A 27,412-nucleotide genomic window follows, 5' to 3' on the forward strand; every position below is an offset into this window, starting at 1 on the left:
TAGGTCTCAAAGGCCCCTTTGAAGCTAGAAGTGAAGTGAGAGCTATTAAACCACCGTGGCCTGAGAGAGAATCTGATTCCGGGGAGGAAAACAGGGGGCGAGTGGAGGGGACTGTAGTCAGAAGCGGGTTCTGGGAAGGCAGAGCTAACTGAGGTCCTCGAGTCCTTGAGGAAATGAGGCCGGAGCACTGGGCAGGGATGTTGCCCCAAGCTGGTGAGGGAGCCGGAACAGCTCAGTGAATGTTTATCAACTGAAGCAGTGAGAGTCAGGACTTACAGGAGCTGCCCGGGACCCGGCCATGCTGTTTCCCTCATCCTTGAGGTCGGGCGCCCCAGCTCCCCACTTTGATCCTCACCCACCCCATCTCTCCCCACTGCAGACCCTGGTTTCCTATATAACTGCTTCTGTCTCTCTGGGCTAAGTGAAGCCTGGCCCTGGGGACACTCCTGACAGCTTCGCAGGCCCCCGCCTCTCACATGTCCCCAGCTCCCATCCACCTGGCCTTGGCCACGCCTACGTGGCTGAGCTGCAAGGACAGCAGACGGAGGAGGAGCGCGCCCTAGGCCCTGAGAGCGGTAAGTGGGCCCGGGCACCATGAGCAGGCCCACGGAGTGGGAAGGCCCTGCGGGTGGCTCCCGGGAAGGAGCTGCCAGCACTGTTCAGAGATGGGTAGCTGCCTGGAGTAACCACCCACCCTCTATCACCAAGACGTGTGCAAGTGCGGGAGCATGCTGCAGAAGTGACTTTGGAGACGTCTGAGCTTGATGGGTCGGCCGCACATCACCTGGGGGCACTGGCTTGAATGCCGATTCCTGGGCCCTGCCCCAGAGATGTTGGCTCATCGGGGCTGTGAGGGGGCTGGGAATCTGCATTTATCCAGCAGCTCAGGAAAGTCCCATGGGAACCATGGCCCGGGAACATCTGGGAGTTTTTCCCAACCCCGAGGTTCTGGGAAACCATCTGTGCCCGGAGGTCAGGACCAGCCAGCGTTACCCAAGAGCTGTTCGGCCTTCCCCTTAAGGTGGGGCTCCCCGGGAAATCATGAGGAAGGCACACTGTGCAAGGAAGACTGTCTGAGCCTGGGGACGGACCTGAGGGGCAACAGAGAAGCCTGGGTGGGTGCAGTGAGGGTGAGTTCCCTTAGTCCAGTGTTAGCAACTGGGGCGGGGTGGGGGCTATTGGTGTGTGGGGGCCACAGAGCTCATGAGGCCTCTCGTGCCTTCTGGGGACACACGTTCTAAATGTCAAGCCTGAGTGATGCAGAGGGAGATACTGGCTCCAGGTGGGAGGGCGGCCTTGAAATCAAGTTCACAGGCTGAGCGCCTACATGGCGGGGGGTGGGGTCCCAGCCTCCGGCGGGCTCAGCAGTGGGCCGGCACTCAGGACAGGGCATGGAAGGAGGCAGCAAGCGCACTCGACGGGGGCGGACGGGGCAGGTGTTTTTAAGCGGGGAATGGCAAGACCCGAGGTGGGGTTTGGAGGCGTTGGCGCGGATGTGGAAGGGGCCAAGGAGCGGAGCGTCGTGAGGGGCTGACTGTGTCTGAAGGCTGAAAGGCAGGCAGTAAAGGCGGAACTGGCGGGGACGCACAATTGTGAGCGCTGTCAGGGCCGGGGAAGGCTCAGCTGCAGCGCAGGCCTGAGACTCCCCCTCTTGGATGCAGACCTTTGTATTCACTGCAGGTCGGCAAACAGCTACTAAACGTCTGCCGCATCGGGACCGTCCACGCCTTTACCCAGGATGGCCAATGACCGACTTGCAGCAGCCTGACATGCCACTGCAGGAAATGTTTTGGTCCAGAGAACGTATGCCTGTCCTCTGACCCTGCCTGGACCCTGAGAGCGCGAGCTGTCCTTAGGGATGTGAGACCACTCTGCCCGTCGAACTAGGAGAAGATCCAGATGCGTGAAGGAATCGCTCTGCAGCGAGATCTCGGGCGAGCTGGCTACACCCAGCTCAGGCACGACGCGGCTCGAGGCGGCTGTCCCAGGCAGGCCTTGTCGCGCGGAGGGCGTCACCCACAGGCTGGCAGTCTGGTGGGGCCTTGCCGCAGAGCACTTTAGAGAGATCATCCAACTTGCCCCTCACTTAACAGAGAAAAGGGGACCAGAGAGGCCAGGAGACCGTCCGAGGCCACACGTCAGCAGCTGGCAAACCCAGAACGAGAACGGGGCCTTCGTACTCTGAACCAGTGACTTCGCAATGGGCCACAGACGCCCAGCACGGAGCAGGCTTTTCTAACCGGTCCCGCTGCCTTAGACCCAGCCTTGGGTCCTTTACAACAGGTGTCCAGCGGACCTCTCTCGGGTGTGCGTCGTTGCCTCCAGAGATGGAAATCCTGTGCCATCCCTGCGTGACGCCAAAAGCACTCCTTTCAAATGGCTTCCCAGTGCCGGGCCCAGGGAAACTCTGGATTTTAAGAAACCTTTCTCTGCTCACTTTCACCTCAACCTTCTCCTCCCACCCCAAACCCATACAAAAGCTTAGGTACCAGGTACGAGCGTTTCCTACATCCTTGGGGAAGAGATGCAGATCCTCCCCCATGCCAGGTCACCCTCAGGACACGAGAGGCAGTGGGTTAGGACCGGGTGGGGCCACCCCAAGCAGGGAAGCAGGAAGGAAGGCAAGGCTCTGGTAGTGACCTTCAGCGCCAGGCACCTTGCGTCACGTTCCCTTGGATAGTAATGACAAGAGTTACTCCACAAACCCCTTGGAATTGGATGCAAAATTGGGTGGGCCTGTGCCCTGGGGTTAGGGGTGGGGGCTCCAAGATTTTAGATTTTAAAGTCAGATACTTGAAATACTCTGTGACTCTAAAAGGCACGGAGTCACTGGTTGGCGTTTTCACGTGGCCATCTGCCGAGCACTTTTCACGCTCTGTGTATGCGGGTGTGGGTTAGAGTGCGTCTCAGGGCCAGCCTCTGAGCAAATCCGAACTTGGCCATGTGTTCATTGTGCGACCTTGGGCATGTGGTGTTGCCTTGAAAATGCTCCAAAAGGGTGAGCTGTTGGTACCATCTCACTCCTTTTTAAGAGCCCAATGCCCGACGTGCTACGGGCTGCAAGGAACACAGCATCCCCCCAGGAGTGGCTGGAATGAGAAGCTCAGATGCCGCTTCAGAGCTGGCTCTGCATTTCAAGGATGTCCTCAAGGACTCAGTTTCCTTCCGTCTTCGTGCTCTGCATCTCTCTCTTTTTTAAGATTTTATTGATTTATTTGACAGAGAGAGCACAAGCAGGGGGAGCGGCAGAGGGAGAAGCAGGCTCCCCACTGAGCAGGGAGCCCGATGTGGGACTCGATCCCAGGACTCTGGGATCATAACCTGAGCTGAAGGCAGACGCTTCACCGACTGAGCCACCGGGCGTGCCGTGCTCTGCATCTCGTTAGTAAGGTGACACACATATGGGCGGGAGGGCCCAGCAGACGCCACTGGCACCAGATGACACGTGCGAGAGTCCTCAGTGCTCAGGGCCCGAGAGCAGAGGGGCCAGGAGCATTGGAGAAGGTAGAAATGACCTCTCAGCAGAATGAATCATTGAGCCCACTCCTTCAGCACCCATGCGTGGATGGAAGGTCTCATCTAGGATGGAGAACACTTTCCTGCCCTTGACTTTGGACTTGAGCATGTGACTTATTTGGCCAGTAGAAGGGAGCAGAAGTGATCATGTGCCAATTCTGGGCTTGGACCATAAGGGACCTTGTGTGCTTTCTTTCATCTGCCTGCTTGGGTCTTTGCGGCCACCATGAGAACAGGTCCAGCTAGCCCACTAGTCCAGGGAGAATGAGAGTCACAAGAGGCAGAGTTGTCCCGGCCGCCCCACGGTACAAGCAGAGCCACCCTAGCCACTGTGGTCTGAGGCAGACCACCCTGCAGAACCCAGCCCAGCCTGAACACCAGCAGACCCACGGATCCATGAGAATAAATGACTCTTGTTTCAAGCCACCAAGTTTTGGGGTGGTTTGTTACCTGGCATTTTCCGGCATCTCTGACCGATGCCTAGATAGATGGCTGTTCGGAGAGCCTAGCAATCCCCTTACCTGTCTGCCTGGCTCCCCTCTACCTGAACCCCCTTCCTATTGTGAACCCATCCCCTCACCAATGGAGTCTGGGGGGAAGGAAGAGCCCACCTCCCGTCTGGAAAGCCGAAGGGCAAGATACTCCCTTTCTTTCCTTCCTGGCAGCCCAGATCACAGGCCCCTGAGCCATGGGACTTGGAATATTTTATGACAGGTGCAAAAATGCAGGGGCAATGGAGCAATGACTCGTGGAGGTGGTGGTGGCCACGATGGTCCAGCAGCGGCCAAGATCCAGTTCCCATCAGCATTCCCAGCTCATGCCCTCAGAGGTACCCTTTCCACCCGTCCTCTCCTGGCTCTTACCTGTGTTTCTGAGCCTCCTCCTTCTGCCTTTCCGAAGATTCCATGAGCCACCTGTCATCCTGCCTATGAATTCTTTTTTCCTCCCAGGATGGCCAGGCTTGGCCTCATTGCATGCACGCCTGAGCCCTGTGGGTGTACATGGGAAATGGGTTACTCACTCTCTCTGTGCCTCAGCTTCCTTCCATGACATGCAGGCGCAATAATAACAGTACCTCTCTCATAGGACTGAACCCAAGCCCTCCGTGCAGAGAGCAGGCGCCCATATGCTAGCTGTCATTCTCACACATACTCTAGCTTCCAGAGAGCTCAAGAGAAAAAAAAACTAGGATTCTCGAAGCCACATATGTCTTTGCCTCCTTTAACGTTATCTCAGGGGCGCCTGGCTGGCTCAGACCATGGAGCATGTGACTCTTGATATCGGGGTCATGAGTTCGAGCCCCACCTTCGGTGTAGAGATTACTAAAGGAAAAAAAACTTACCCCAGAGCCCCAAAGGGCCACACCCACCTGTCGAGGGTGGTGGCGATGACAGTGACGCTAGCTAACACCTGTGCGGGTTTCTACTGCCAGGCCCTTTTCTAAGTGCTTGACACGTTTTATCTCATCTAATCCTCGTAACCACAGCGCGAGGAAGGAACTGTCATTTCCCCACGTTACAGAGGAGAACAGTAAGCAAGGCACAGAGAGGTGACGTGACTTGCCCAAGGTCACACGAACCATAAGCTGCGGCACAGCAGTCTGGCCCCAGAGTCACGCTGGCAGGATAAAGCCGTGGAGACCGCGGTAGGCGCTCCGTAGTGGTTGCTTGTGTGCAGAGCGGCTGAGACGGGGCTCCTTCCCCCTGCACTGGCCTCCATGCCCACTAGGAGCAGAAGCCGGGCAGCCCCGGCTCAGTCATTGGCCTTGGGCCCCGGAGATTCGGGCCTATGGTCAGAGCTAGCCAGGAGAACCAGTCCCTGGCACGGGGCTGTGGTGCCGGCAGGGGCTGTTCCTGCACCACACGGCTGCTGCCGGTGTGGGGGGCCGGCCTCACTCCAGGGGCAGGAATGCAGCCTCTCCACCACAGCCTCCAAGGGAAGGCACCCACCTGCCCCTGAGCCCCTGGGCCTGGCTGTGCTGCCATCTGCCCTCTAGACACTGGGCTTTGTGCCAGGGAGCAGCTGGCAGCCAGCTATGACCAGTGGGGCCGAGGTCACTAGCCTGGGGCCTCACAGCTACTCGGTGGCAGAGTCAGGATTTGAACCCACATCTGCCAGCTCCAAAGCCTCCGTGGCTGTAACCAAAAGGAGCATGTGGCATCTGTTAGGCTCACATCCGGCCAGCAGTGGCTTGTTTTTGTGTCCTTTTATAACAAACAATAAAAACCCCAATCACTGACATTTATGAAGTGTTAGTTACCGAGAGCCAGGCCCTTACATGGGTGACATGATAGAATCCCCTCAGTTGCCCTCAAAAGGCCAGACCATTCTCAGCCCGGTTTCCAGAGGGCAAAACTGAGGCACAGGGAGGTGAAGTGACACGGTGGCCGTTTGCTTTCCTCACCTGCCTAGCGTTCTCTGCCCTTTTCCTGGGAGGAACACCCCAATGTCCCTGTCCGGAACCTTCCGGCTCTCAGCGTTGGCAGTCAGGTCAAGACTGTCTGTCAGGGTGCCCTGCTCCCCTCAGACTAAGGGGCGCATGATGCAGGCTTGGCCAGTGGGGTACCCTTCCCCTGGGACTTTGGCTCTTGAATCCTGTGATGTGTCTTCACCTTGAAGACCGCGTCTGCCGGTCCTTGCTCCTCTCCTCCCCTTATCTGAGCCCTGTGGATTTTGAGACTTTGACTCCAAGCGTGACCTCCTAGGCTCCCAATAAGGCCCCCGTATCTTTGGCAGAAGTCAGCTGAGCTCGTCTCTATTGCTTGCAAGCCCGAGTCCTCGCCAGGACAGGCGAGATCCCAAAGTTCACACGGGCGACAAGGGCTCGAACCACTCTTAGCCACTGCTTGAGGTTGGACCTCTCAGGTGAAAGAGGAACAAACAATTCTGGGGCCCAGGGACCCTGCCCAAAGTGGCTGTGAAAATTCCATTCTCTGCCACAATAAAACCGCAGGGTTTGTAAAAGGGTAACGTCTTAAACTGCAGGAGTTGGTTTTCACTGTCCTCAACCTTCAGCCTTCACAAACTCCACAGACCAGATCCTGGTACCCCAAAAGATATACGCACCCCAGTTTGAGATACTCACCTGAAGGAAGGACACTTGGCTCCTTGTTGCACCCTAGGCCTTTGCTCAGAGCCCCCCGCCCCCACCCCTGCTCTGGAGTTGCTGGCACAGTCTGAGCCCGCAGGACTCCCTCCAGGCTTCAGGGTGGCTGCCGTCCAGCCTGACAGCACTTCTCCGAACCCAGCAGATCTGCTTGCCCAGTCTTCCCCAGCTCTGGGCATTCTCACCCTGACTCCACAATTTCATCATATCCACATCCCTCCTTTTCTTAATATTTTGTGTTAAACTGACACACATTCATTCTTTACTTAAAGCCACTGAAACCTTGAGAAGACTTCATTCGTCTCCCTGCTGGAAAGGACACGGGTATCACTGTGCGTAAACAGAGTACAACAATACCCAGAAAACTAAGTGCGTTACGGTCCAGCCCCACACTGCAGCCTGCCCCGGGTGCCACGTCGGCCGGGGGGCCCACAGGGGGCAGCGAGGTGACAAAGACGCCCAGCACTGCACTGAGCCTTCCTCCCTGGTCGGGATCAGAAAGATGGGTCCAAAGGGAATCAGAAAGAATCACTTTCTCCACGTGGGAGCTGATGTGACTGCGGGCCAGGTCGTGTAACCCAACCTTCACATTTCAGAAAACACGGCTCCTTGGGGTACACTGAGAACAGAGAGGCAGGGTCTCGTCCAAGGTCACACAACGTTTCAGAGGCAGGGACTGGAAGGGGGCTGTCCCCACCTACATCCTTGTTCTTTCTGTGGCGCCCTGCTTTCCCCTTCAAAACACTGCAGATGCTCCCAGAGCTCCTGATGATCTGGGACCACGTTTTCATCTCCAGTGGGCACTCCCCTCCCATCTGTTGGTGTGGGGCCCTCGTCCTCACCCCTCCCCCAGCTCCACGGCACCCACGGCACCAGTTGGTGTGGGCTCTACAAACGCAAACTTGTTTAAATGCCAGCTGGAGCAACACGGAGCTAGAAAGGCAAACAGGTGACAAAAATAGAAGCGACAATCACAGTATCCTAGACTGTCAGCGGGCGTTTCCAGGTCCTCTTAACCCTTCCAGGGGCAAGTAGCCCTTGAAGAATCAAGATAACTACGGACCTCCGTCCAGGGAAAATTCAGGCGCGCATTTTGAATGCAGTTTTGGAGGTCCATGGGCCCATCCCGTCTCGACATGGTTCCAAGAAAGAATTTGTTTGCAAAGCGTGCTCTGATGCCAAGAATTTGGAAACAACCGAAGCAACTGGTCTCGGCGATTTTTCGGGCAGCTCCCAGTTAATGAGCCGTGAAGAAAGGCTCAAGTCCACTCCAGAAGCAGGGGTTCAGGGTCCACCTTTTGAAACCAGAAACTTCCCCCTGCTGACTTATCTCTTTGGGTTGGGGAGCCTTGGGTTTTATCTAAAAGGTGGGGGCACTTCTGTAGCGTCAGTAAAACTCTGCCCCTTTGAAGAGGATCCAAGGTGAAATGTCAGCAGGGGAGGAGACGCTGGTCTTCATTCCCAGCCTCCACAGCCAGGGCCCCTGCCCCTGCCTGCACGGTCCCCAGGACGCCATCTGCAGGGAACACACAAGTGGCCACGCCCCCTGGCTTACGCAACTCTGAGGTCCTGGCCAAGGTCCTGAGCGGCCTTACTGTGTGTGCCCTGCCTTTAGTGCCCCAGTCCCCATCTTCACAAAAGGAGAGAGTGGATGGTTGGAACCGGGACCATCCCCACACTCTGGGGTCTGCGCATGGCTCCATCTGACTCTGTTCTCATGGTGGCTTTGCTTCCCAGAAGAATTAGTGTAAACAATGCCCCCCCTGAGAACAAGTGGTAGGGACAGAAGCTCAACGTTAGGACTGGAGGGAGAGGCTCCCAGGACAGGAAGGATAGGTGATTAATGAGGAGGGAAGGAGGAGTTGTGGAGAAGTGCCTGCGGAGAGAGGAGCAGAGTACGGATGGTGTCTGCCCGGCACCAGCAGTCTGAAGACCGGAGGGATGGGTGCCTGGGGGGGGGGGGGGCGAAGGGGCAATTTCCACCTGCAACCGGGGGCTGCCTTGAAACCGCGTCAGATGGGCTGGTGCTAATGGCCTCAGGGAGCTGGCCGGGTGCAGGTGAAGCTGAGAAGCCGGCTCCAGTGGCAAGCTGGACCAAGAGGCATGTCGCACTGGCTGAGTCCTCGCCATGGTCCTATGCCCCCTCGGGGTTTCCTGCACCGTGTTGCTATAAATGTGCTCTCTGGCCAGGACCGTTGGGCACCAGTGCGGCACCAAACACAGGATCCGAGGAGGACAGATGGCACAGGCTTGGCCATCACGATGTGGGGCTACTCATTTCCAGTAACGCTGGGGGCCGGTGAGGAGTGGGTGTGGACTGTCCCTCCAGGGTCAGGGAGTGGCCCATGTGCCTGTCCCTCAGGGCAGCCAGCCACATTGCTCATCAATCAAGACACCTGTTTTCTCCTTTGCACGGCAGAAAACATTGCAAATTGATCAAGGTATTGCTTCTCACTGAGCCTCAGAATCCTTCCGTGTGTCCAGAAGCTCCAGGCAGCCACTCCCAAGAGATAAGATGGCACTTGAGATGAAACCCTTTGCCACGTCTGTTACGATGCCTGCAGGGCACAATTCCTGGCACACAGCGACCGTGTATAAAGTCAGTCACCGTTCAGTCCGTGCTCAGTGCAGGAATCCTCACCTGTCATTCCAACTTCCGCTCACTCACGTCCAGTGACAGGGAGCTCACTATTTCTTCAGGCTGGCCATTCTATTGCTGGACACTTCTGATGATAAGAAAGTCCTCAAATCTCCCTGCCTGAGCCTCCCTTTTGCCTCGCCCAGTCTACGATTCTATGGCTAAATGCTCCCTTTTTTCCTGGAGTAGCTGTCATTAGGGATTGAGGTGATTTATTTTTAGGTGATAAATTTAAACCACCTGATGAGTAAACCCTTCTCTCAGCTTGCATGTATTCGATCCCAGACTAGCTAAGCAGCTTCTGTGTTTGATGGACATGTTTGGGGGAGTATGTGAGCATGCGTGTGTGTGTGTGTGTGTGTGTGTTAGAATGTGTGGGTGAGGGAGAGATTGAGAGAGAGGGAGGAAGGGGAGAGAGAAAGGGGGGATGTATTTTTAAGCCTCATAATACACCAGGCCAATGTCACTCCTTATATAAGCCTAATAGCTTCTCTGAGGATTGGGGCTGCATTCAGGGCCCCATCATTAGCTGATTAAGCCTGATTATTCCAAGGGGAGGGACAGCAAAGAGGGACATGAAGTTACATAACTCTCCATTTATTTGGATTTAATCCATGCTTCTAAGTTTAGGAGCTGGAAGACTTCAAAGATGAGCCCCCGTCATTCGGAGGTGGTGCTGGACACGGGGGAAGTGTGTCCGGGGAGTGCTGGAGCCCCTGGGTGCCCAGGACGCGGCAGGAGTTTCTCTGCAGGGGGACAGGGCAGGAGCCTCGTCTCACAGTGCCAAGAGAACTTGCGCGGGAGCCAGCGCCGCCCGGGACATTTCACACCCAGGAGCCTATGCGTAGGCAATGGAGATGGGGAGGAGGGAGGGCTGACCCGGGGTGGGCAGCACGGTGATGAGGCAGCGGACCGGAACCCATTGTCCTGAAGGGCTAGGAAGTTCTAGGAAAGCCTGGCCAGTCGTGGTCACCCCTGGGGTACAGGTGGTACTCATGTGCGGTCTGGTGTGGCCGCTTGCAAACAGATCTCCTTTCTGCTGGGGCTCATAGCTTCGCCGTTCTAAATATTTTATTCAGGGCACAGCAAATCAGTACGTCACTCAGGCGTACCCCGCACGAGGGCACGGCACCCTAGTGAGCACCTCTCACGTGGCCCATAGCACAGATTCATGTAGGAGGCTCATTGTTCACAGATGGCCTCACAAGACGCTCTAACAGAACGGTTATTACGATACTTTTCTGGAAGCTGGAAGTCAACCGTCTCGAGCAAAGGGAGCCTTTTGCGGATTTGTGCAGAGACAGGGTTCGGGCCAGCAGCAACCTGACCCCGGCTGGACCCAACTGAGTTCGAGTCACAGGGATCCGGTTCAACGAGAGGCAGCTGCAGAGCTGGGACTGCTTATTCAAGGTCTCGGAGACATTTCCCAGGCCATTGCAAAGAGGTGATAACACTCCGTAACAGCACAGGAGATAAGGGGCAGATAAAAGCACTTTATTAACTTTAAAGAATCCACACCCATTTTAGAAAGCGCTGGGAAGCCGTGCGGGTAGAACAGGAGCCAGGCTTGGGCTCAGCCACTTCCTAGCTCGTGACGTGGGATGAAGCATTTCACCTTACTGGCCGTCAATGGGATCAGCTGGAAGATGGAAATCAGGTGTCTCCACCACCATTTAAGAATCAAATGGAAAATGGCTATGAAAAGCCCTATCCCGGAGCCTAGCTCGCAGCGAGGGCTCTAGAAAGGCTTGATGTCTAGCTCAACAGTACTTTAAGGTATCCAGGCCCCTTGAACGCTAGAATGTGGTGTTTTCTTTGAAATCCTATGTACTAAGGGCAAAATTCAGATTCCATATCCTGATTTTTAAATTCCTGCGTGTCTGACTCCCCACCTACCAGTCTCATCTTGGCCCCTGGCGTTCTCCCCCAGGAGACTCCACTCCTTGCTCTTCCTTGAACATGCCAGGCCTGTATCTACCCCAGGGCCTTTGCACTTGCTGTCCCTCTGCCCAGGATGCTCTTCCCTCATCTTCCCATGACTGGCTCCTTTTAGCTGGTCAGGTCTCAGCACGCATGTCACCTCCTCGAGGTAAGTAGACCCCAGAGCTTTCTACTATCTCACCTTGGCTTAATTTTCTGCATTGTCATTTACTAACTTCTCTCACTTTCTTTGCTCACTTATTTATGTTCTGTCTTCACCACCAACATCTAAGTTGCACAGGAGCAGAGATTTTTGTCTGTAGGGTTCCCCTCTCTATCCCAAACCACAGGTGTCTGGTAAGCGCTGTTGATGCACAAACAATGTCCGTAATGAGAATGAAGAGAGGTCAGCTCCTTCCAAGCACACGTGCCCATCTCCTCCTGACCCTGCCTTGCTCCCTCGCTCTCTCTTCTCCTCGGCTCCCTAGCTCTCCGCTGGACCCCTTCTCCTTTTGTCCACACGTGTCTCTCCTCGTCCACTCAGTGACTTCGCGTGCTCTTTCTTGGTTCCCTGGCTGGTCCTACAGAGAGCTTAAAACATCTTGTTTCTGTTTTCCAGATTAGGGTGACTTTAACCTTGCATCTTTCTTGTCTTTTGGAATCTCTGCCTGTCGGTCTGGGTCCTCCTGTCTTTGGGGAAGGGGGCACAGCAGCCAGTGTGAATCATGGGTGGCAGGAGGTTTTAAACGGCTAAGGAGCTTGCTGCCTCCAGAGGCACTGAAATCCCCCTCGCTGAGGCTGGGAATAAAGGCCGACTAACCACTTCCTTGAGATGCTCCCAACTCCACCCTCTGGGGACAGCTGCCCCCCCAGCTATCTTCTTAATGCCAGGTGTTCACAGATCTGCTAAGCAGGGCCTTCACTGAATCGGTTTGACTTATGCCAACTGTTACCATCCGAACACCATTTACTTTACAGTTTACAAGTCTTTTGCAGAGGTTCCTTGCTCAGCGAATGTGTAATAAGCACCTACTGTGTGTCAGAAATGGTTCTAGTGCTTTTCAGATAACGATTTATTCATAAAGCAGGTGCTGGGATGATCATTATCCCCGCTTTACAGATGAGGAACCTGGTCCAGCGTTGGGTTCACTATAAAGCTCCGTGTCTTAGTCCGTTCGGGCTGCTGTAACAAGATACCCCAGATCGGTGGCCTATAAACAGCAAAAATGTACTCCTCACGGTTTGGGGGGCCGGAAGTCTGAGATCAAGTTGCAGCCTGGTCAGGTGAGGGCCCTCTTCTGGGTCACGGACCTCTCAGAGGTCTCCTCCTGCGTTGGAAGGGGCTAGGGAGCTCTGTGGGATCTGTTCTATGAGAGCAGGAATCCCATTCAGGAGGGCTCCACCCTCACGACCCAACCATGGCCCCCTGTCCCAGCACCAGCACCTCTGGGTGTCAGGATTCAACGTAAGAATTTGGGGCAGATACATTAAGACCACCGCACTCAGAAAACTTAAGTTTTCAGGGTTTCTCCTGTGCAGTCTCCTTCCTTGTGCCCGGGTGGGGCCCCAGCCCTATGTTTGCTGGTCACATGGGCAAAGTTTGCAAAAGTAATACATTTCGCCGCCAAGCCACTAAGACTGCTATCTCTTCCTGCTGTGAATCTCACCTCTCTTTCTCTATCGTAGTGAGTGAGGCTGGAATGGCTGTGGGCATTTTGGGGGTCCGCTTGAGGGAAAACTAGATTGGAGATACATTTGAGTTCACTGAGATAAGCGTATGTGGCTTACAGTCGTTTCATATATAGTTAAGTTATCGCCAGCCAACCGGGTGTAGGAGACGGCTTCCAAGAACACCCGACAGCTCCCCGTGCCCGCTTGTCTGGATGGTGGTCACGTGACTATGCTGTATGTCACCCAGCACAGAGAGCGTACAGAAAGTGAAGGGAAATTCAGCCCGGAATGTGAGAAGCCAGAAGTTATTCTGTAGAAACTTCCTCCCATCAGACATGTGAAATTGTGAATGGAGGCTTTGCTTCTCAGCGCTGTGTCCTCGATGCCTGACCCAAACCAAAGTTCTCTCCTCCAGGAGCAGACTGGATAACGCGGCATATACAATCAGAACCGCAATCCTTTTTTCTTCTTCTTCTTTGGGGAAGATCATGCAAAATGCAGTTTATCAGAATTTCGATGCTTATGGGGCACAAACTTACGGCTGTACTAAAAACAGCTAAGGTGTCCATCAGGGGTCACGCAGGAAAAAGCTTGATGGAGGTTATTCCAAATTTAACAAATCATGCTAAAATGTGTGTGTGTTTATATAAAGCATATAAAACATTTCTGGTGTCACATATTGTGATGCCGAAACATTCCTAAACGGCCTATAGTAATAGAACCTTATTCAACAGTCCATGTTAGAGGAGAGACTGAATTATCTTTGAAGTCCCTGTAAACAATTCGGCAAAACTGTCATCATATAAAGGTGACCGATGAAATGCTGGAAGAAAAGGGTTATAAAGGTATGGCAGAAAGTTGATTAATAAAAATTTTGTGTTATTTTTCTGGAGTTTGTGATGTTTGTGGCAGTTGTTAGCTTTCTGGTATTTTCTATGACTCCTTTGCTCATTCTAAATCTCGCCTTTTGTACCCCATTTTCTATTCCTAAGGGGCCCCCCAAACTCTGCAGGCTTTGGGCTGCACCTCTAAACTCTGCGACATGGTTACCAGGATGGCAGGCTTCCTGATGCAAATACAAGCTCATACAATCCGTCTTCTTTTTCTGCCCCTTTTGGCACAAAAGCTAACTCACACATCACAGTGGCAGTGGCAGTGGCAGTGGCGCGGCGGGCAGGACGAGGGGAGCGGGCAAGCTACCGCGGTAGGGGGGGGGGTGGACAGCGCGGTGGCCGGACCCCCGGGGGGGGCGGCGGGAGGGCGCGCGGGGCGGGGAGAGGCTCGATCTGGACTCCGTTCGGAGCGTCCGCCGGAGGTGCTGACAAAGCGGGCGGTGGAGAGAAACGCCCCCCGAGGACGGCTTCGCAGCCTGAGCCCGCCGCAGCGAGGACAGCGAGCCCGGGTTCTGGGAAGGCTGCTGTGGGCGGAGGGGGGAAGCGGCCGTCCCCGGGCCGGCTGGCCGGCAGCCGCCGCGCCCGCGCTCCCGCAGCGCCCGCCCCGGGGCCGCCGCCCACCGCGGCCGGAGCCGCCCGGGAAGCGCGCCTCGCGGCCGGCGCCAGAGGCCGCCGCGGCCTGCCCGACCCTCCCCTACCCTCCCGCGCGGGCGGCCGGCGTGGGCGGACACGTGCGGCCCCGCGTGCGCGCCCCGGGCGCGGCCCCGCGCTCCCAGCTGCGGCGGGGAGAGGACGCGGGCGGATCGGCCAGCGCCGGGGCCGCGGGGGGGGGGCGGGGGGGGAGCTCTTGCCATCCCCTCCTTGATCCGCCCGGCCTGCCCTTCACAGACTGGAGTCGGGAGCACTTCGGAGGGCTGGGCACCAAGGCCCACTCGTTCAGAAGCCTCCCAGTCTTGGCCCCAGCGCACCCTGGAAAACCCTGCTTCCCGCCCAAGCCATGTGGACCCCTGCGCACCTCCCCCCCACCCCTGCCCAGCCTCGAGCGCCTGGGACCAGTCAGAAACCTGGATCATCCGAATCTGATGAGGCAGCTGGGGAGGGACCATACAAGGTCACACAGCAACCAAGAGGCTGAGGCCGTTGTCTTCCACCTGGAAGGGTTTGGATGTGGGGTTTCTGGCCTCCCCACTCCTGAAGCTGGCCGTCAGGCCTAGCGGTGTTGCCCAGCCTCTGGCTGCTGGGACATGAATTAAGGACCAACCCGAGGTCAGTTGGGCCCCTCAGAGACTGGCCCTGGGCTGACTGGAGTCCTCTGCACACCGATGTCTTCTCCTCCCACCACGGCCTTGACCTGAGAGACCTCCTTCCTTGCTGAGGCTGTAAGGTGGTACGGTCTTCTTCCTGTGTGAAGGGGGTGAGCCAAGAACTCCTGAATGTGGAAGAGGGGGTGTGCTGGGTGAGGGAGCCAGGGCCAGGCAAGAAAGGCCCTGAAGGTTATCCGTAGTACTGGCCAAGTGCCGGGCGCCCAGCCGGCCAGGGACAGAAAGACCTAGAACTCAGACTCAGGCCTCTGCCTCCTGCAGCAGTGCCCTTCCGCACTGTCTGTCCCACACAGAGAAGATGTCTGTCAGGCCTCGGGGGTTCTCTGTGTGATGGACACATGTGCCCTCTGCGGACTTGAACAGGTTTTTGGGTTTGTTTTTTTTTTAAGTAGACTATTTTTTAGAGCAATTTTAGGTTCAGCAAAACTGAGAGGAAGGTACGGAGGTTTCCCATCCCTCCTACCCCCACCCACGCACGGCGTCCTCTGGCAGATTGGTACCTTTGTCGCAGTGCTCGGACCTACACTGACGTGTCGTTATCGCCCGTCCACAGTGGGCGCGGAGGTTCACTCTGTGGGTCTGGACACGCGTATAAGGACACGGACCCCCCATTGTTGTAGTACCCTCCACACGGAGTGGTTTCACTGCCCGAAACAGCCTCTGTGCCCAGCCGATTCTTTCTTCCTTTTTTTTTTTTTTAAAGATTTTATTTATTTATTTGACAGAGATAGAGACAGCCAGCGAGAGAGGGAACACAAGCAGGGGGAGTGGGAGAGGAAGAAGCAGGCCCATAGCGGAGGAGCCTGATGTGGGGCTCAATCCCGCAACGCTGGGATCACGCCCTGAACCGAAGGCAGATGCTTAACCGCTGTGCCACCCAGGCGCCCCTCTTCCTTTTTTTTTTTTTAAACTGTATTTCTCTATTTACAGAATGCAAATGACTTCACCCGGGTCTCTGCCAACTTTACGATCATGCCTGGAGGTCCCTTCTTTAGGACGCCCTCCCATTCCTGGGGTCACCGATCTAAGAACACGGGCTGCATTTCCTTCTGCACATGTTATGTCTGCACAAACATAACCACTGCGTGAGGATGACGGCTGAACACATGAGAGGTCCCAGGAGCCAGTTCCAGAAGCCAGCATTGACTGGAGTGCCTAGTGTGTGCTTGACCCCACTGCACGATTTCATCCTCACAGCCACCCTCACGACTGGTATCTCCAGTGCACAGACGAGAACGCCGAGGCCCCCAGGTCCCAAGGATAGTTAAGTGTCGGAGCTGGGATTGCAGCCCACATCTGACCGAGCTGCCCTCTCTGCACTTTGAAGAGCAGACAGCATCTTGGTCTCTGAGGGGTCCCCCTCCTGCATTATGGCCCTGGGGATAGAGACTGAGCCAGCACGGGAAGAGCCTGGAGACACAGTGTGCCTCATGACCGAGCCCCTCCAGGTGGAGTGTGAGGCCTCAGCAGCCGAAGGTGTGGCCCCTTCTCTTGTTTGGCACGGCTTTCAGAAGACCCAGGAGCCTAAGTCTGGGAGGGAAGGGAGGGTCGTCCCAGCTCATGTCCACAGGACAGATGTCAGCAGAAAGTACGCACCCACTCAGAGGAAAGCACTGTCACGTTCTACACACTCGCATATGCACACCCTTAGCCTCATGACATTCAAAGCTCCCTCCTCACCGTGATCCCATTTAGGCCTCTAATCAGGGCTGCCTCCTACAGTTGCCCACGCTGTGCACTGCACAATTGTAAGAGCATCAGTCACATGGACTGTGATGTGAACAGCACCCCCTGGAGTAGTCTAACACAGTGGCCCTGTTCACAGTAACCTGGAAGTGAGCCAAGGAGACTTGGCCCATTTTGTAGCTAGTGGAAACTGAAACTCAGAGACAGCCAGTGACTTACCCGTGGGTCAAAGAGTGAGTCAGTGGTTGGAACAAAATCTATGTCATCCTTTGTCTCCCTTCCCCCAGGCATTTCACAAAGAATTCTTCTTTCTTTCTAAAACTTTGATTTATTTGCAAAAACAAATCATTTTTAAACTTCTATTTTTGAAGAGGAGCCATATTCACGTGATTTGGAATCTTAGGGGTCCAAAAGGGTATAAAGCGAAAGCTTTCCCCATCCACCCCGACCCCCAAGCAGCCACAGAGGCTGTCCTGTGTGCCCTGCCAGAAGTAGTCTAAACACCTTTCACGCAAGGGGGCACACACAATGCTCTGCACCCCTTGCTGTTTTCACGTTGTATGTCCTGTAATATGTCAGAACATTCCAGGCTGTGGGATTCTTTGTTTTACCTCCATCATGTGGAGGCCTTGATTGCTGCTTAAGCAGGACCCACTGGTGTTCACTCCAGGCACTTCCAATCTCTCGCTCAAGCAAACGATGCCAGATGGTCCCCCCTCCTCCAACACATGTCTGCTTTCATAAATCTGAAAACACACCTGACGGGTACATTCTTCATTTCTTTAAAATCGAAATGTTCCATTTTTGAAACAAAATTAAAACACTGTGAGAGGACACGTCATAAAAAAACAAGAAAAGATCCACATTGCCCAGCCCTACTTCCTAGAAGTGACCGGTGGTTCGTATTATTTCGTGGCTGGCTCATGTGGCTTCGTGTTGGTTGGTTCCCAAACCAGCTACAGTCCCTCACGGAGTCGGAGCCGGTGTCTCCCTACCTTGAATCTGGGCTTGGTCCTACGCCTTGCTTTGGCCATTAGAATGTGGAGGTAAGGGTGTGCCAGTTGCAGGCCTAGGCCTCAAGAGGCTTGGCATGCCTCTGCTACGCCCCATGGGAACAAGCCCGGGCTAGCCTGCTGGAAGACGAGAGACACTTGGAGCAGGGGAGGGTCAGTCCAGGTGCCGCAGTCGAAGCTCCAGAGAACCGCTCCTGGAAAGCTAACCTGACCTCTCGACTCCAGCCCCTCCCCCCAGCCCATACCAGCTTCCCCAGCAAAATCAGAGCCCTCCATCCAAACCAGGGGCCGAGTGTAGGAACAGACCTAGGGGGCTCTACAGAGGTGAGGAAGACAGGGCTTGGAGGAAGCCACATATGCCCGCTCGATTTGTACGCCAGAGAGCAGAGGTCTTTCCAAACGAGTCTTTGGGAGAAAAGTCGTAAGACGGTCACCAGAGACTGCCCCTCATCACCTCCCGTCTGCTCTCCTTCGTCTCTCATTCACTCCACACGCTTTTGTTGAGCACCTACTATGTACCGGGTGCTATTCTAGGTGCCAAGGATTCAGCCAGGAGTAAAACTGACACATTCTTTGCAAGTTACATGCTAAATGGATGAGACAGAAAGTAAGCATTTAAGCCTGCGATTATATAATGTGTCAGGGAGTAATAAGTGTTCAGAAGGAAACAGAGCAGGATAAAGGGACAGGGGTGAGGGGATAGCCAAGGAAGGCCCATCCGGGAAGGGATGTGTGAGCAGACACCGAACAAGGAGTGAGCCCTGCAGACAAGAGGAGAGGCATTCTAGGCCAAGGGTACAGCACATGCAAAGGCCCGGAGGCAGGAGTGAGTGTGCAGAAATGCTGGAGGAACAGCCAGGACGCAGGTGTGGCTGGAGCAGAGCGAGCAAGGGCTGCGGGGCGTGGGGAACAAGAATAGAGGTATCTCCTGTCACTCCATTCCATCCTCCAATCCTCAACACCCCCCTCCCACCATCTGCAAACTGACCTCTGCATCCTTTTTCCTCTTGTACAAGTCTCGGGCTCTGGATCCCATTTAGCCCTTCCTGCCTCCGCAGACGCCTCATGCCTCACTCCAGCCTGAGATTCTTAGCGCACATCGTTCCCTCCGCCTCCGAGTCCGCCCCACCCCTTTTCATCAGGCTGTGCGCCCTTTCAGGTCCAGGCAGGCCCCGCATTCCGCGAAGGCTTCTCTGGTGCCCCAGGCTGGGCCCGGGGCTCTGTGGGCTCCCTCAGTTGCCTGAGCTTCTGCCGTGTGGATCTGACTCACTGGCAAGGTCATGACTCCCAGGGCCTGGAGAATGTCTGATTCCCCTTCGTGTCCCCAGTTCTGAGCACAGGGTTTGGCCAGGTATGCAGATAACACGCCGATGGCTTCAGGCTAAGACCTCTGGCTCCCCAGGCCCCCTTTCACACTGTCTCCCTTGCTTGTCCCTCTAACCTGGGACAGTTTGGTCTCAGCCACCCTGACCTACTTGCTGCTCACTAAGCCGATCTGGGGTTTCCTGTCCACGCCCACCGTAATAAGCCCCTCCCATCCCTGTCTTCTTAGTCCAAACCTCCTCCATCAAAACCGAAGGGCGCCCGTGGTGATTGGAGCAGCACAAGGCGCACCACACTCGAGGAACAGCTAGACAGGTGTGCTGCGTGGTGCCTCCGGGCCCGCAGCTTCCGCGTCCGTTGGCCGGGGATGCAGTGGGACCCAGAACATAGGGCAGGAGGGGGAAGTGGTGGTGAGTGCCTGCCCTGCTCTTGCCCTTGGCCTTGGCCTCCCTGAGGTGCCGAGGTTATCTCCGGATCCCTCTCAGTGCCCAGAATGTAACAGCTGCTTAGCAGAGATACGTGAAAGTATAAAGAGATGCCATACTTTACGGTTTCCATTGCACAAACGTTACTGTGTTCTGTCCTCGAAGCAATTCTTACCAGCATCCCGTCATTTCACACGAGCTCACTGTGGCTCCTGAGCCAGGAAGACTGAGTCAGGAGGGGCTCGGCCATCAGCTTTGGCAAGATCCCTACCAGACATTCGGAGAGGTTGTGGGATTCACCCAAGGCCAGCCCTTGAACCCTGATCTTAGATTCCAGGTCCTAAGCTCAAAACCCTTGCATCTTCCTAAGTCCTTCCTATGACACTCTGAAGTGAGCGATGATAGCATGCCCATTTTATAGCCTGGAAAACTGAGGCACAGCTTGGGAGTGGCAGAGGCAGGACTTGCCCCCTGTGTTCCTCGCACATCTGTGCTCCTCACACATCTCCATACCTAAGCTGATTGATAATAAATAAGGAGAAGTTATTTTTCTTCCCCTCTCTTTCTTTTGGCCTTTTTCCCATTTTTGAAGACTCGGAGTAGCAGCTGTGCCGGAAAGAACAGGACATGCAGTGCCCGGCAGGAAATGCCAGGCGCGGGCCGGAGGTGGGAGGTGGGAGGTGGGAGCTGCGGACTGGTCGGCCCCTCTGAGCCCGGAGCGAGCCTCTGAGGGCGGCTCCGTTGTTTTGCTGCTTGTAGACCTGGGAAGGTGGAGTGCCTCCCCTCCCCAGCGGCCTCATGTTGACCTTGGAGCCGGGGTGTAAACTCCAGGCACTGATGACGAGTGGAAAGGGGCTGGAGTCCCAGGGAGGAAATAACTGCCCTGTGTGTGTCTTGTCGTCTGTCTTTGGTGTCCCCAGGCCTCAGAGCTGGGTTAGGGCTGTAAGGCAGGGACAGTCTTAGGGTTTGGTTATTTCTTGGCACGGGAGATAGGATGTGGGCATCCTACAGCATTTAGCTGACATTCACAACCAAGGCTAAAATCATGGTCTTCTGCCTGGGAATGCAACCTGGACACGCAATGAACCCCAGCAACACACACACACACACACACACACACACACACACACACACACACACACACAGGTCTGGGGACACCCAAAAGTGAGGAAATCCCACAGCTTTTGAAGCATTTAGTCAGCACCTACTGTATACCAGCCCACGCTGGCCACGACACCGGCTGGGGCTGCTGCGGGTGACCTTGGTGCACCCCTAACCCTCCTGAAGCCTTGTCTCGTCAGCTGGAAGGAGGCGATAATGATATTATTAGCCTCACGATCCTGTAGGCAAGAAGCGGGAGGGACACCGCAGCCTCAAGGGGGTTCTTCCCAACTGCCGAAGCACCGGTCAGGAACCAAAGCCCAAATAGCTATGTGAAGATGGAATAATTTGGCTTCTCCTAATCTTAGGAGATTTTTCTCAGTTTCATGCCATGGACTCGGTGGAATTGGAACTAAAGTTCACATGTCTTTTGAACGAATTACATATAAGAAAGAGAGAAAAGGGGCACCTGGGTGGCTCAGTCAGTTAAGCATCTGCCTTCAGCTCAGGTCATGATCCCAGGGTCCTGGGATCGAGCCCCACATCGGGCTCTGTGCTCAGCAGGGAGCCTGCTTCTCCCACACCCTCTCCCTCTCCCTCTGCTACTCCCCCTACTTGTGTTCTCTCTCCCTCTCACATAAATAAATAAAATCTTTTTAAAAAAAGGGAAAAAGGGAAAGAGAAAAGAAGAAAAACAATTCATGCTGACTACTCATAATAGCTGAGATATGGCAACAACCTCAGCGTCCGTCAACAGAAGAACAGATGGAAAAGATGTGGGGCGTATACAACGGAATATTACTCAGCCATGAGAAAGAAGGCCGGCCTGCCTGTTGCAGCCACTTGAATGAAACTTGAGGGCAGGATGCTAAGCCGGGTAACTCAGATAGAGAAAAACAAATCCTGCATGACCTCACTTGCACCTGGAATCTAAAAAAGTCAAACTCAGAGAAACGGAGGAGAGTGGTGGTTGCCAGGGATTGGGGGTACAGAAAATGGGGAGCTGTTGGTCAAAGGTGCAAACTCCCAGTCCTAAGATAAACCAGTTCTAGGAATCTAATGTACAGCATGGTGATTATCGCTATAATACTGTGTCACGTGCTTCAATGTTCTCACCACCAAGCACCTTAAACTTCCACAATGTCATGTGTCCATTTTATCTTAAGCTGGAGGGGAAAAAAATGAAGGGAAAAAGGAAGCGTGCTCCAGTGTGCAATAAACCATCAAGGAAACGATAAGCCAAGACCGAAGGAGTGACCGAAGTATCGCCTCCTAGCCCGGGCTTGCCCTTTGACTTTCTTAAGGGTGTCTTCTGATGTTGATCTCAATCAAGTACAACGTCTGGATTCCTTCTGTTCCAGTTAGGGCGCCTTGTCTCCTGCTGAAGAAATCCTTGCCTCCCGAAGGCCATGAAGACTGCCTCCAGTGCTCCACGCAGCAGCCCGTCACCCACCTTGGATCACTTTCATGCACGGAATGGGGTAGAAGGTCAAGGTTTGTGGTTTTCCGTATGCTGTCCGGTCATTCCAGCACGGCATGTTGGCAATCGTTCCTTTCCCACACTGACTCGCTGTGGTGCTTTTGGGTGGGGAACGCTCCGTAGCAATGAGCACAAGACACTGCTGCCTCCCACGACAGCATGGGTACAGTCTGTGGATTTTAGGGTAAACGAGAGAAGCCAGACACAAAGGAACGTGCTGTGCGATTCCATTTATGGGACGTTCCAGAGAGCACTCCGTGGTGACGCGGTGATGGTGGATGCCTTGGGGTGGGGTGTCGCCTGGGAGGGGGCATGAGCGATCCTTCTGGGGTGTGGAAATGTTCTTTATCTCCACCTGGGTGGTGGCTCCCCAGGTGCCTGCAAATGAAAACAAAATCAATGAGCTGTGCCGTTAAGAACATTCTTTTAAATTAGTGTGCTGACAGCCACTGCTTGTATGCTATACGCTAATTTAAAACAATGTTCTTGGAGCAGGAGGGGAGGAAAAGCTGCATTCAGACAGAGGGTGTTCACTGTGGAAGCTGTGAAGAGGCTTTTCAGAGCTGGAGAAAGAAAAAGAGAAGCAGCCCCTGGAAGCTGGCCGGGCTCCTAGCTGGGCCGTACTGCTCCCCCGGGGGACACAAACAAGCTCACAAAACACCAGCCTCAGCCGAGGTCCCCCTGGGACAACGAGAGAGGGAGACACAGCAAGGCCACTTCACAACTGCATCTCAGCATAGACCAAACAGGGTCCCCGTGCCACCCACAAAACACCAAGCACCCCCTCTCCCCGGGCCTCTCATTAAGCTAAAATAAATATGTCTTTACCAGTTATCATGTTTATCAGCATTATTGTCTTTTTGGTGTCCCCTCTCTGTAGACGACATTGACTGAGCTCCTCAGTCACACGATTGCTTCTGCTTTCTGGCACTATCCCGCCTGGTGACCCCCACTACCTTAGGTCCTCCCCTAAAGCGCCCAGCCGAAGCCCGCATCATATAATAGGTTCTCTCTAGCACTCTACAGAGAAGCGCGGTCCCCGTGAGCGCGTTCTCCTGGGCTGCAGTAAGCAGCAAACCCACACTGTTTAACCACCGGTGGCTGCAGGTGGCCTGGCTGGAGGGCATCTACTGGACATTTGACCGAAGTCCTGCAGCATAATTCGGTGTTTGCCACGCAGAGAAAGAGGGAAAAGTGATCTGAGCAAAAGGCATAGGTGAGCAAACACTGTTGCAGCAGGTGGAGGGCCCCTGCTTGTGTATAGGGCTGGGCTGGGGGCCCGAGCATGAGCATTGAATGCCAAGCTACAGAAAGGGGCTGAGACCAGGGTGAAGGGCACGAGGCCCGACTCTGGAAGAGTGAGCACCTCCTTCAACGTTGCACGCTGGACACGTCACTCCCCTCACCCTATCCCAACCCCACCAGAGTCTCTGGACCTACCTCTAATTCAGGGCCAGCCCCAGCCCTGAGCCAGCAGTTGGCCAGGACGTGCTCCAAGGGGACATCTGTGGGCAGAGCTGTAGCCAGTGCCATCTCGACGGCCAGCCCTTTCTCCCGCTATCTGTAGTAACCATTTCCAGCCTTTGACTTGCACCACACCCTGTTGCCCCAGCTCCTGGCTATGACAGTCAGCAAGGAATTGTGGGCAGGGGGCCATCAATGATTGCCAACCCCCCAGGGCTTCTTGGCCTCTGCCCTCAGCCCTCCTCTAGGCCCTCCTATCAAAGACCCAGCCTCTCTGGTCAGCTTAGGGCTCAGTTTGGGTCCTCTCTGACCCCCGGCTCCTGGAGGCAGGCTTCTCCTTTGGGGTCTGGCCACACCTGCCTGGCTCTCTTCGACCCTAGGGCCTCTATGTGGCTGACCCCTGACTGGTAAGCCTGGAACGCTGGGGCTCAGGTAGGCTCTGTTCTCTGCCTTTCACTTCCCTTGGGTGACCTTACCTCCCCTCTGGTTCCTATGACCTTGAGATCCCCAGATCTCTCTCCCAGTCTCCAGACCACTGAATCCTACTGTAAGATAGATGCTTTCACTTGAGCCCCCAGAACTCCAAACAGCCATCCCAGGCTGGGTTCTTGTGTCAAATATTCATGCTCCAGGGATGTGACGAGAAGAACTCCCAGGAGAATCTGAGACGAGCACAGGGAAGCAGGATCTGGAAGGGAAGCTGAGGAGGACTCCCCAGAGGGCAGCTCTGGCCTGATTCCCCAGTGGCTCTGGAGGGTAGGTCACACTGCAAGCCTGCCACAACCGCAGGAAAGGTGTTGGGGCTTGCACACTCCTGTGCCCACAGTTCAGGGCTGGCATTCCCTGGCACACGGCCACTCTGAGCCACAGAAGCATCCGGAAGGAGCCCGCCTAGGAAGAGATGCAGGAACAGAACTGGCCAGGACACAAGTGCCGTCCAAGCAGGTGGGGAACACAAAGGGATGGGAGGAGACCACACCCATCATCCCCCCAAGCCATTCCCCTTTTGGGATTTGTCACCTCCACAAGTAGCAAAGTCGGGGACCCAGGCCCAAGAGTAGAAGCCACCGTCCGGCCCAGTTCAGGTCTGTTCAAGCATCTGGGCCAGCTCCCGCTCTGTCACCCGCGCTGGGAGGCGACACAGAGAAGCCCAACCAGGCCTCGACCTGGGAATCCCTGGTCTATTTGGAGTCCCTGATACCAACAAATGACCGAGGGAAAGAGATGCCATCAGTCCTGCACAAGGGGGTGGGACTCTGAGGCTGGGGCCAGAGGACAGTCAGTGTAGACCTGGGGCAGGGAGATGGCCCTGGGCCGGGAGGGCGTCACACGATGCAGAGGCGCTGATGGAGAAGTGGAAGGGACGACCCGGGCAGGACGCAGCCTCGTTCACACAGGGAACGACACTGGTTTCACCAAGAATTCCCACAACTTTATCCACAGCCTCCTGCACTGTTTTTGACTGAACAATTTTCTCTAAAGAAACTCTCATTTTTTAAAAAATGTAACCAAGTTTATTTCAAAAGGAAATTTCATATTACCTCAAGTAGAAAGAGACTATCACTTGGCCAGAAAAAGAGAGAGGGGGTGGTCCAGGAGGCAGCCGCACACATGGGCCTGGAGCCTGGGGCTGGGGCACCTGGACAGGAGACGCGATTGGGGGTGACCAGCATGTGGACTGAGGAGGCTGTCAAGGCCTGAGCCGCAGGGCACCCCAGCCAGCTAGGAGCAGAAGAGACCAGATTGCAGAGCTCTGCGGCCGAGCCGCTCCTACAGCGGGAGGTGTGGGGGGCTGAGGGAGAGGGGCTGCCAAGGGGCTGGTCCCCTCCCGGGGAGCCTGGAGCGCCTGGAGGAGACCACGCAGCCCCCGCGGGTTACAGAGCTCCGCGTCGGATCCCCCCTCCAAGAACACAGCCTCAGCGCTTTGCTGTAAAATGCCCTTCCTCCCTTTTCCATAAATGTAAACGTTCCTTTAAAAAAAATTTTTTTTAACGAGAAAAACAAATGACGATTGATATCTTTCCAAGGGATTAAGTAACTAAAAAACAGCTTTTACTTGATGCAGAAGTTGATATCTTCAACACATCCTTTTCCAAAAATAACAATAACAAAACACAAACAGGGTATGTTGGACACCAAAGTAGGAAAGTTTCCAGACAAATAAAAAAATATTTGTCTAAGGTTTTAACAACCAAACTGACACCCCCCTGCCCTTGGCTTTCACACTCTAATCAGAGCTAAACAATGGGGTGAAGACAAGCCTGTTTTCCCCGAGGTTCGGGCCCATGTCAGCAGATTTATCAGCGGGGTGTCTGATCCTGTCCAGCTCCACGTTCCCGGGCTGAGGCACAAAGCTAGCCGGTTTCCTGGTGTGCGTTTGGAGTGTGTGTGCCGCCCCCCACAGCAGAAGGCCGCCCCCTCTTCCAGGAGACCCCCGGTCTGACCGCAAGGGGCCGGTCTCAGTGGACTTTTGCTGAGGACCCCTAACTCCTTGGGCTGGCATTCAAGGCTCTTCCCAGTCTTCCAAGACTCCCTTCCTTCCGACTCAGCCCTTCCCTACGTGTGGTTCACCACCTCTCAGCCTCAGCGGCTGCTGTTCCCCTCCATCCCGGGCGGGCACTCTGACTGCCGCTCCTCCCCAGTCTCGGCGGACTCGAGCTCTCACCGTCTCCCAAGGCCAAGGTGAGCCCAGAAGCCACCCGACCTGCCACAGTCCTGGTTTATACCTTCTGGTCCCCTGTGATTATGAACAGTGTCCCCTTTCACGTTCATAAATCCATATCCTGGCTCAGAGAGCGGATTCTATTGTCACCTGACAGGAGGCCCAGCTCAAATAGCTTCTCCAGGAAGCCACCCCTGATTTCCAGAGCAAGGTCTTTGTCCTGAACTGGCACGGCCCGAGTCGGTCTCCTGAACATACCCCACACGCCGCGGTGGGCCCTCTGCTCTGCAGGCAGGCCTCGCTCCTCTGCTGGCCAGACAGTCTCTGTATTAAAAGCACTTACAAACATAGTATTACAGGTTAGATTGTGTCCCCCGCTCCCGAAAAGATACATTGATGTATCACCCTGGGTACCTGCGAACATGACCTTCTTTGGAAATCATCTTTGCAGATTTAACCGGGTTAAGAGAAGGTCCTTTGGGTGGGCCCCAATCCAGAATGACTATGTCCTTTAGAAAGGGGAACTGGAACACGGAGACAGAGACAGGGAGAACACTACCTTGTGACCAGAGTCCCGCGTCCACAAGCCAGGGACGCCGAGGGCTGCCAGCAAACAGCAGACGCTGGACGAGGCGAGGAAGGGTCCTCCCCTGGAGCCGTCAGAGGGAGCCCGGCCCTGCGGACACGCTGCTCCCGGACGTCCAGCCTCCCCACCTACGAGACGACCAGTTTCTGTTGTTTTAAGCCGCCCTGTCTGGGGCGTTTTGTTCTAGCAGCTTTAGGAAATGAATAACTACAGTAACTCCTCTTTTAAATAACTGCTCCCCTGAGATTCAGTTCACACACTGTAAGAGTTGCCCCTTTAAGGTGCGCGACCCCGTGGCTTTCGGTATATTCACGGAGTTGTGCAAGCATCACCACTACCTGATTTTGGAACATTTTGTCACCCCCCAGAAACAACATAATACCCATTAGTTAGCGGGGACTCCTTATTTTCCCTCATGCCTCAGGCACCACCAGCCTGCTTTCTGTCCCTACGGCTTTGCGGACCCTGGACATTTCATACACGGCGCAGGGTTTTGTGACTGGCTTTGCTCGTGTGGCGTGTGTCCAGGGTGCGTCCAGGGTGGGGCGTATAGGGTACTTTACTCCTCTTTCTGACTGAATAATATTCCATTGTGTGGAGAGATCC

General features: G+C 55.0%; 1 long non-coding RNA gene across 1 annotated transcript; it reads right to left on the bottom strand.

Annotated features, from left to right (window-relative positions):
- Nucleotides 1–21,752: 21,752 nt before the first annotated feature.
- Nucleotides 21,753–26,935, bottom strand: LOC121102382. The gene is made up of 2 exons (XR_005834474.1): nt 26,780–26,935; nt 21,753–22,472 (listed from the first exon to the last, which is right to left on the bottom strand). It is a non-coding gene; the product is annotated as an uncharacterized LOC121102382 (long non-coding RNA).
- Nucleotides 26,936–27,412: the final 477 nt, after the last annotated feature.

This window comes from Ursus maritimus, unplaced genomic scaffold (genome assembly GCF_017311325.1).
Source record: "Ursus maritimus isolate PB19 unplaced genomic scaffold, ASM1731132v1 scaffold_14, whole genome shotgun sequence".
NCBI classification, from domain to species: domain Eukaryota; kingdom Metazoa; phylum Chordata; class Mammalia; order Carnivora; family Ursidae; genus Ursus; species Ursus maritimus.